Source organism: Tenrec ecaudatus, chromosome 15, assembly GCF_050624435.1.
Source record: "Tenrec ecaudatus isolate mTenEca1 chromosome 15, mTenEca1.hap1, whole genome shotgun sequence".
Lineage (NCBI taxonomy): Eukaryota > Metazoa > Chordata > Mammalia > Afrosoricida > Tenrecidae > Tenrec > Tenrec ecaudatus.
In genome coordinates, this window is record NC_134544.1 from 93,324,915 (window position 1) to 93,333,958 (window position 9,044).

At 43.8% G+C, this 9,044-nt stretch overlaps 1 long non-coding RNA gene across 2 annotated transcripts; it reads left to right on the plus strand.

Moving 5' to 3' along the window:
• Nucleotides 1–1,809: 1,809 nt before the first annotated feature.
• Nucleotides 1,810–6,049, plus strand: LOC142427761 (uncharacterized). Of its 2 annotated transcripts, none has more exons than XR_012780090.1 (3): nucleotides 1,810–1,924; nucleotides 4,759–4,872; nucleotides 5,028–6,049. It is a non-coding gene; the product is annotated as an uncharacterized LOC142427761 (long non-coding RNA). The 2 variants fall into 2 exon arrangements; XR_012780091.1 differs by lacking the exon at nucleotides 1,810–1,924 and adding an exon at nucleotides 2,132–2,264.
• The last annotated feature ends 2,995 nt before the right edge of the window (nucleotides 6,050–9,044 follow it).

The following is a 9,044-nucleotide window of genomic DNA, read 5'->3' on the forward strand; positions in this document are numbered from 1 at the left end:
GTTTATGTAGTCGGTTACATTAATATTTTTTCTAATGTTGAAACATCCTTGCATCCCTGGTAATAATCCCACTCAGTCAAGGTGAAATATGAACTCAAAGGCAGGGATAGGTGCTCTCTAACTCAATCAATCCCATTTCCACAAACCTGCACATAAACTGTTAGGGTATATGATGTAATCATTCTCCTCAATTAATTAGAGTCATGAAATCATCAAATTTGTTACTGTGTTGTTAAAACACCAGTATAATATATCCCGTTGTAGAGTGTATTTTTAAATGCTTTTACCCCAAATTTTCTCATGCAGATCTACAGTTGTTCAATATTGTCCTTAACTCTTGATTAATCTTGCAGTTATATATTTTAAAACCATGATTATATGTTTTCAACAACTGTTCTGAATGATTATTAAGTTAATGCTTATTTTTAAAAGAAATATTCTAACATTTTAGTACTTATTGTACTTAGAGCCAGTGTACAATGGAAGTTGTTATTGTTTGGTGTCATTAAGTGAGTTCTAAATCATAGTGACCCTGTGTACCACAGGAAGAAACACTGGCCTGTACTATACCATCTTCATAATTGTTCATATATTTGAGCCCGTTGTTTGCCTTTGTCAATCTAAAACGTTTTCTTCTTGTTTGCTGCCCCTCTACTTTACCAAGCACCAGTTTTAATGTGATGTTACTGTTGTATTTACCTCCAGTTTTCAAATACACAAACACACTAAGGTTTTACGTATATGAATAAGAACATATATTCAAAAGGACAATAAAGTCAGACCTGTCATATGAATTCTGGACTCATAGAACCATAGAGAGCAGAGTAAAAGCTCCTTAGGCTTTTGTGTTTTTCCATTTTATAGAACGTACTGTTTCATCTTTACCATAGCAGGTACTGTCCTTATAAACAATAGTCCAAAACTAGACCGATGATGTAGTAGTTTATTTTATCAGTCTCAGACATGCATAAGCACCACATGGAAGTTAGAGTGTACTTCAGTATCTTAAGAGATGAAAAAAATATTCAGTTTGGACAACAGAAAAGGGGGTGAAGGGAGATGACGGACAGGGCAAGATATGAAAAAATAATAATTTATAAATTATCGAGGGTTCATGAGGGAAGGGGGAGTGGAGAGGGAGGGGGAAAAAAAAGAAGACCTGATGCATAGGGCTTAAGTGGAGAGCAAATGCTTTGAAAATGATGAGGGCAAAGAATGTACAGATGTGCTTTACAAAATTGATGTATGGATTGTGATAAGAGTTGTATGAGTCCCTAATAAAATGTTTAAAAAGAAAAAAAGAAAATATTCAGTTTGTTTTGTGTAACATTAAAATTGTGTTGCGATGGTAGAAGTATATTGCTTATTCTTTTACATGGCCCTGAGCACACCTTGTACCAGGTGGATATTCAGTGTCACATAGGGAAGTTGGTGCCTTTAGCTCAGTCAGTTCTGTCTATGAGGTATGTGACTTTGATCATACATCTGATAATAATCTAAACGTTTGTCAGGATAAGAATCTGGGTGTTTGCGGGTTTTTTCCCCACTAAGACCTCCACATTTTATTATTTCCAATTCATCGCAATCCCTTCCTGTATGGTCAGTGTAATGAAGAACAAACTTTCAAATAATGTTGGTGGGAATGATGTCATATTAATCTCTGCCATATCAAGTAAAATTCTTATTTTCCTGAATGTCTATGCAGCTTAATGAAGCCTTAACTCCTGCCTGTTTTTTCACTTATGTGTTTCCGGATCACACCCATGACTACTCTCCTCCCTTTCCGGGTCACGCTGAGACGGGCCGGAAGTGGCGGTGTCCTAGCCGGAAGTGTGTGTCATACTCTGGGTCCTACTTGCTCTGCCTGGTGTGTGGTGCCAGAGAAGCGCCTGCAACCTGAGCACTGTGTAGTCGGCGCGCCCAGGTGAGGGGTCGCGCAGTGACCAGTTTGGGGTGACCCTGGTGCACACAGCAGCCTGGCTGCGTGCAAGCGCCCTGCTTCCCCCTCCCCCGCTCCGTCAGCGCCCCTCGCGTGGTGAGATGTGGGAGGGTGTCCCAGGGGCTGCTTCCATCCCCCAGTTTTGGGATTGGTTGGGGTTCCTAGGGAGAATTCCTGTTGGAGAAAGTAGGATCCCAGACTGGGGCTTTGGGCGTCGGGGTTCCGGATTCATTGCGGGAACTTTGCGTGTCTCCCCCGCTCCATTGTTTCCTTTCACACAGCGGTGGCTCCTCCCTGAAACTCCTAGAACGTCTTCCGCTCACAGGTGAGCCCCGGGTCTGTGGCTTCTCTCACCACGAAGTGACTGCTGTTCAGGAAGCGAGTGGCTGCAGCTGGAGCACAAAACGTTAGGGCTTCCTCCGGAGGTTTGCCCAGTCTGGTCCCCTGGGCGGTGCCTTCTCTGGGAGCGGGGAAGGGGAGGGGGAGGGGTGCACCCAGTAGTCCAGAAACGCCCTGGCTCATTCTTGACAGCCTGTAGGGCGGCAGCGGGGAGCGCGCTCAGCCATGAGGGTGTTGAAGTGATAATCCAGCGCACCCACCGCGCATTGAGGTGTGATTGGCATTCCCAGGTTGTGGGGTAAGTCCAGGACTGGGACCTCAAGGGAGGTGACCCAGGTTGGTGGCTACCAGTCAACCGTATGGCAGGTGGCAAGTAAAAGGAGAAAGAGACCGGCCCAGCTGTACAAAGATGGGGTTCGGTGAGCAGGAACTCAACCAAAAAGAGGGCCAGTCTTTCTTTGGGAAGGCATATAAGTCTCCAAAGAAGGGCAAGACCCTTCAAGTACGGAAGACCCCCGTTCCCACATACACTCTTAAAAAATTTTGCATGTTATTTAATTTTTAAAAAACCCTGTTTGTGTTTAACAGTAGAAAAAAGCTGGAGGAAAGCTTCTTAGTGGAGGACAGACAGCTGGAGGAAAGGTTTCTTTAAGAGGGACAGGAGGAAATTGCCACCAGTAATTGTTTTTCATGCAGAGAAAGTAGCCAGTAAAAGACATCCAGGCAATTGAACTGGATCCATTATTTCTGCAAATCTGTTAGTGTGGGGGAGTGTGGGAGCTGCTCCTGCCTATTGCCCAAAGGGATATTTCTGTTTCTGCTGCCTCTGAAGAAGTAGCTTGTCCGATGTTTAGATTAATGCCGACTCCATTTTAACTGTGTATTCCCACCTGCAGTCATTTTTATCCCTGCTCTAATGAAAATTCCGAGTGTGTTGCTTGGTTTGTAGGGTACTTTTGGTTTGGTTTTGGTTTTGAGTAAGCGCTTTTAGGAAAATTTCCAGCTTTACCGAAGCCATGAGCTAGATCCGGGAGTTGAAGGAGGCTGTAGAGTTGCTCAAGGAGACCATCCAGGTGGGGTGTGGCTCTGCTAGTGAGGGACTGAGGGGCTGGCCTGGTGCTCCACACTACTCCTTGAACACATGCTGGCATGACAAGAGGCAGCGCTCCCATGAAAACTCACTGGCAGCTATTCTGACCCAGCGACCCTATGGATAGGGTAGAACTGCCTGTGGGGGTTTCCCAGACTGTAACTCTACACAGGAGTAGGAAGCCTCTTTTTCCAGCCAGTAGTTTCCAGCTGATGGCTTTGTGGTTAGAAGTACAGCATGTAACCCACCAGACACCGGGACACCTGATCTCTACTGTAGTCTTAATTCTCCACCCAATCTAGCTCTTCTAGGAAAGCTCATCCCCAAGCCACATGGGACTTCCTACAGTCCCCTGGCCAGGGGGAAGTTCTGTTCAAGTCCTTGCCTGAGTTTGGAGGGTGATTCATTTGCAGAGAACAGCTCTTGTTCATTCCGTGAAGGTTCACACTGTACTTTCTAGATCCCAGCTCCTGTGCAGAGGCAAAAGCCCACCAGCATGTCTGTGTAGGCTGATAGGCCCTACCGTCAGAATTGAGATCAAATTCTAGTGCTTCTATTCATTAGCTGATTTCCTTGGGAAAGTATTTGAGCCTCTAGTGGTTCGTCTCTGAAGCGGGCCAGATATTTGTGGGTTAAGCGACTCAGTGCAGGTCTGGCATGCCGTCAGTGGCTGCTGATGTGATCCGTGCTGCAGAGAGACATGCACACACATCCTAATGATGCTGGACCACGTGGAAAGGAGGCCACGGGACACTTACAGCTGAGGATGAAAGTCCAGGAACATTGCTGGGGCCTGTCCTCCCTTTCAAGTGCCTCAGGGACACAGGCATTTGAAAGGACATGAAGAAAGAGCTGGACACAGGCCAGCCAGGTCCTGGTGCTAACTAGCCTCCCAGAACTCATCCTCCTTCTTGATGAGCACAGGGAACCTTTGGCGGGAGTTGAGCAGAGCAGTGACATGACCATGGCAGCATGATGTATATCACTGGGGCTTCAGTGTGGAGCCTGGTGCAGGTATTTGGAGAAAGGGTGCAGGTGTGCCTGCAGGGAGAGCGGGTAAGAGGTTGGGATAGTTCAGAAAGGAGGTATGGCTGTGACATAGGGATTGTGGTGGGGGCTGACGGGAAATATCGGAGCTATTTTGCATTGGGGGCAGATGATAGAGGGGGGTGGCTGGCAGGATTTGGTAGCATACAGGGTCAAGAAATAAAGCCGACTCTTAGCTTTGTGATGTAGGCAAAGCTTGGGGACCTGGATGAGGATCAGGAGGCAGGATGTGGGCATCTATGCAGGCATTTGCATTCCTTACCTGAGTCAGGACCCCAGGAATAACTTGCTATGTTGACTGGCAGTTACTGAACTGGCTGGGTCTTTTCCCTCTGTGTTGCAGCAAGGTCCAACCTGATAAGCTCTCCCGAGATGTCCAAGCAGCCAGACTACAACCCGGGGAAAATTGAGAATAAAGCAGAACCCGCTGTAGACCTGCTTCTCAATTACCTGCAAGGTGAGGCTGGTTGCAAGGGGGTGTGGGGTGTCGGGGCTGGGGAGTGGGTCGGAGTTCTGCTGGCTCCTGAACAACTACAGGTGTTGACAGCTGTTGCTTGAGTGAGTATGGGACCTGGGGGACACCACTCACCCCAGTGGACCATGTCATTCCAGCTTTCAAGAAGGCCCTGGACCTGGTCATGCAGGTGCAAAAGCAGACCAACAAAGGAACCAGAAGCAAGAAAAAGCCCCAGTGATGACTCTAACAAATCTGCAAAGAATGGAAGTTTCCCACAAACTTTTTGAAGCCCCCTTGTATCTATGTCACAACTTTTGCCTGTTCAGTTATTTACAGGTTTAAGCCTTATTGACAGCTATTATAAAAATCTGTTTGAAAGCTAACATTCCATGATCCTTGTCATTTTCCCATCACCTCTACCCTCCACCCCCCACTTTCTGCAACTGACCCTGTTAACCACCAGTAACCTTTGACATCTCACTCGGGGGAAGTTCTGTTCCAGTCCCTGCCTGAGTGTGGAGGGTGGTTCCTGTGCAGAGACCTGCTCTTGTTCATTCCGTGAAGGTTCACACTGTCCTTTCTAGATCCAGCTCCTGTGTAGACACAAAAGCCCTCCAGCATGTCTGTGTAGGCTGATAGGCCCTACCATCCGAATTGAAATCAAATTCTAGTTTTTCTATTCATTAGCTGATTTCCTTGGGAAAGTCTTTGAGCCTCATTGAGCCCCTAGTGTTTCGTCCCTAAAGTGGGCCAGATGTTTGTGGGTTAAGTGATTCAGTGCAGGTCTGGCAGGCAATCAGTGGCTGCTGATGCGATCCTTGCTTCAGAGAGACATGCAAACACATCCTAATGATGCTGGACCGAGTGGAAATGACACGGGACACTTACAGCTGAGGATGAAAGTCCAGGAAAATTGCTGGGGCCTGTCCTCCCTTTCAGATGCCTCAGGGACACAGGCATTTGAAAGGACAAGAAGGAGCTGGGCACAGGTCAGCTGGGTTCTGGTGCTAACCGGCCTCCCAGAACTGATATCCAGCTTCCTGATGAAGGCGGGGAACTTTTGGAGGGAGTTGAGTGGAGCAGTGACATGGTCATAGCAATATTAGGTATATCACTGGGGCTTCGGTGTGGAGCCTGGTGCAGATACTTGGAGAAAGAGTGCAGGTGTGGATGCAGGGAGAGCAGTGGGGAGGTTGTGGGGATAGTTCAAGAATATGGCTGTGCACAGGGATTGTAGTGGAGGCTGATGGGAGATATCAGAGCCATTTTGGGTTGGGGCAGATGGGGGTGGAGGTGGCTGGCAGGACTTGGTAGCATATAAGGTGAAAAAATGATGAATTTTTAATACTTTGTCTTCCTGAGCTGCCCTTTGAAATTATCTGTTCAACTTTATTAACTCTATCATTTCTTCCATTTGCCTTAGCTACTTTAAGTAATGAGCAATTTCAATGTCTCTTCTGATACCCACTTTGATTTTTTTCTTGCTTTTCTGTGTTTAATGACCTTTTGCTTCCTTCACATATGATGTTCTTAATATCGCCCCTCCTCCCCCAGGTAATTAGTGTTCATTTCATTAAATGTTACCTAAATTCAGATTGGATAGCCATAAAATATATTTTAGCTCTTGTAGACTTGTTTTAATATTTTTCAGTTTCAAACAATTTACAGAAATTTCAGACTAAATGTATAATAGAGTTATATAGTTTATGTTTAACATACTTATATCTTTAGAGTACTGACTAACTTCTTGACTAATTTTTAATTTGTGGAGTTTTAGTTGTTGACTTATAGCATTTATGTATTCTGAATACAAGATTATTAGGTATCATGAATAGTTACTGATGTAGGTTGCCTTTTTCAAATTCTTGATTGTTTCTTTCCAATTATAAGGGACTTTAATTTTGATGATGTTCAACTTATGTTGAACTTGGGCTGCTTATGTTTAAGATGTCATAATTGCTTAAAATGCAAGATATCTTAAGAAACCATTCCCTAATCCAGGGTCACAGACATTTATATATATGTTTTCTATTAAGGGTTTTAGGATTTGGCTCTTACATTTAGGTCTTAAGATCTGTTTTGAGTTAGTGTTTGCATAAAGTGCAAGGTGGCAGTCAAAACCCATTCTTTTTTCCTGTATCTAGTTGTTTCGACAGCATTTGCTGAAATCACAGTGACTTCTCTGCACTCTTTTTGAATCATTTAGCTATGTATGTATGAGGTTGAATTTTTAGACTCTCAATTATATTCCATCAATACGTGATCTTTATGTCACTACTACACAGTATAATTACTATAACTTTTTAGTAAGTTTTCATATCAGGCAATGAGCATTCTCCACCTATATTTTATTGTTTCTCCAGATTATTTTGGCTATACTAAAACTGTCACATGTCCATAGAAATTTTAGAATCAGCTTGTCATTTTCTGGAAAAGCAAACCTTGAGAGGAATGAGGTTGAATCTGTAGATGAGTTGTAGAATATTGCCTCTGGATAACAATCAGTCTACCAAGCCATGAAAACGTCAGCTTTGTACATGGCTCATTATTTGCTCAGATCTCAGTTTAAATGTTTAGCCTTCTCACATCTTATGCAAAGTTCACTCCTGCTCCACTATAGTACATTATTTATAAACTTGACATTTATTACAGTCTAAATAGTTTGGCTTGCTCGGTAGAGTTTATGCTTTAAGTAAGTCTTTTATTCTAAAGATTCTCTAGGGCCAAACATAATGCCTACTAACAATAATTGTTCTTAATTTTTGTCGGCCCCAGTCTGTGCTGAGAGTGTGCAGATGGAGTGTTGTGGAGCGGAAATACTGCAAGAAATATGCTTGAGGGAAGTGGGTTTTCGGCACCCCCATAGAAGCATGCAATTAGTGGATGATGGTTCCGGAGGAGTCCAGTCCCCCAGAGCATCTCTCTGCTGGGAGAGCAACTTTCTGGAGAGGTCTCAGATACACCAGAAAATTTTTCTGGCAGGTCCCGGACTCAGAGAATCGTTCTGTTTTGGTCTGGACCCCAAACAGCATCATTCTGGCAGGGTCATGGATCCCTCAGAGCATCATTCCAGCAGGATCCCAGAACCCCAAAACATCATTCCACCGATGCTTCCAGTGCTTCATCAATTTGTTGAAACTTTTGAAATTGAATTCAGTCAATGCTTGGCAACTGGTTTTGGCGAATTCCGTCAGTGCAGCTTGAATATCCTCCATTAGTACTATTGGTGCTTGTTTATATCCTTCCTCTTGAAATGGTGGAATGCCAACTAGTTCTTCTTGGTAGAGTAATGTGTATTCTTTCCATCTTCACTTGATGCTTCCTGGATCGTTCAATATTTTCCCCATAGAATATTTCAATATAGCTCCTTAAAGCTTGGATTTGTTTTCTTCAGTTAATTTAAGATGTAGTGAATATGTTCTTTCATTTTGGTTTTCTCACTCTAGGTATCTGCACATTTCATTGTAATACTTCTCCAGGTCCTTTCTGAAAGTTTCTGTTCAGCTCTTTGGCTTCATTTCATATGAAGTGCCTTAGCTACTCCATGATTGAAAGCACTTTTCAGAGTCTCTTCTGACATCCAGTTTGATCCTTTCTTTCCTGTCTCTTCAGTGATCTTTTGCTTTCTTCATGTTCTCGGTGATATCCCACGACTCATCAGGTGTCCTGTCCTTGGTGTTTAGTGAGTCAAATCTGCTCCTGACACCTTAATATTCAGGTGAGATAAACTCAAGGTTGTATTTGGCTCCCGGGGGCTTGTTTTAATTTTCTTCAGCTTGAATCTTAACTTAGCTATGAGCAGTTGATGGCATGTTACACAGTTGACTCCCGGACTGAGTTTAGCTGCTGACATTTAGCTTCTCCATCTTCTCTTCCCACTGTTGTAGTCAGTTTGAATCCTGTGTATGCCCACTCCAGGTATTTGCTATGAAGAAGTTGTTAGTCTTGTAAAATTCTATCGTGATCTCCAGATTTATTTTTATCACCAAGACCATATTTTCCAATTATTGTTTCTTCCTCTTTGTTTCCAACTTTTGAATTCCAATCACCAATAATTATCCATGAATTCAGATTGTGTTTGATCAATTTCAGACTGAAGATGATGATAAAATTCATCAGTTTCTTCATTAGCTGTAGTGGTTGATGCATTGATTTACATAACCGTATTGACT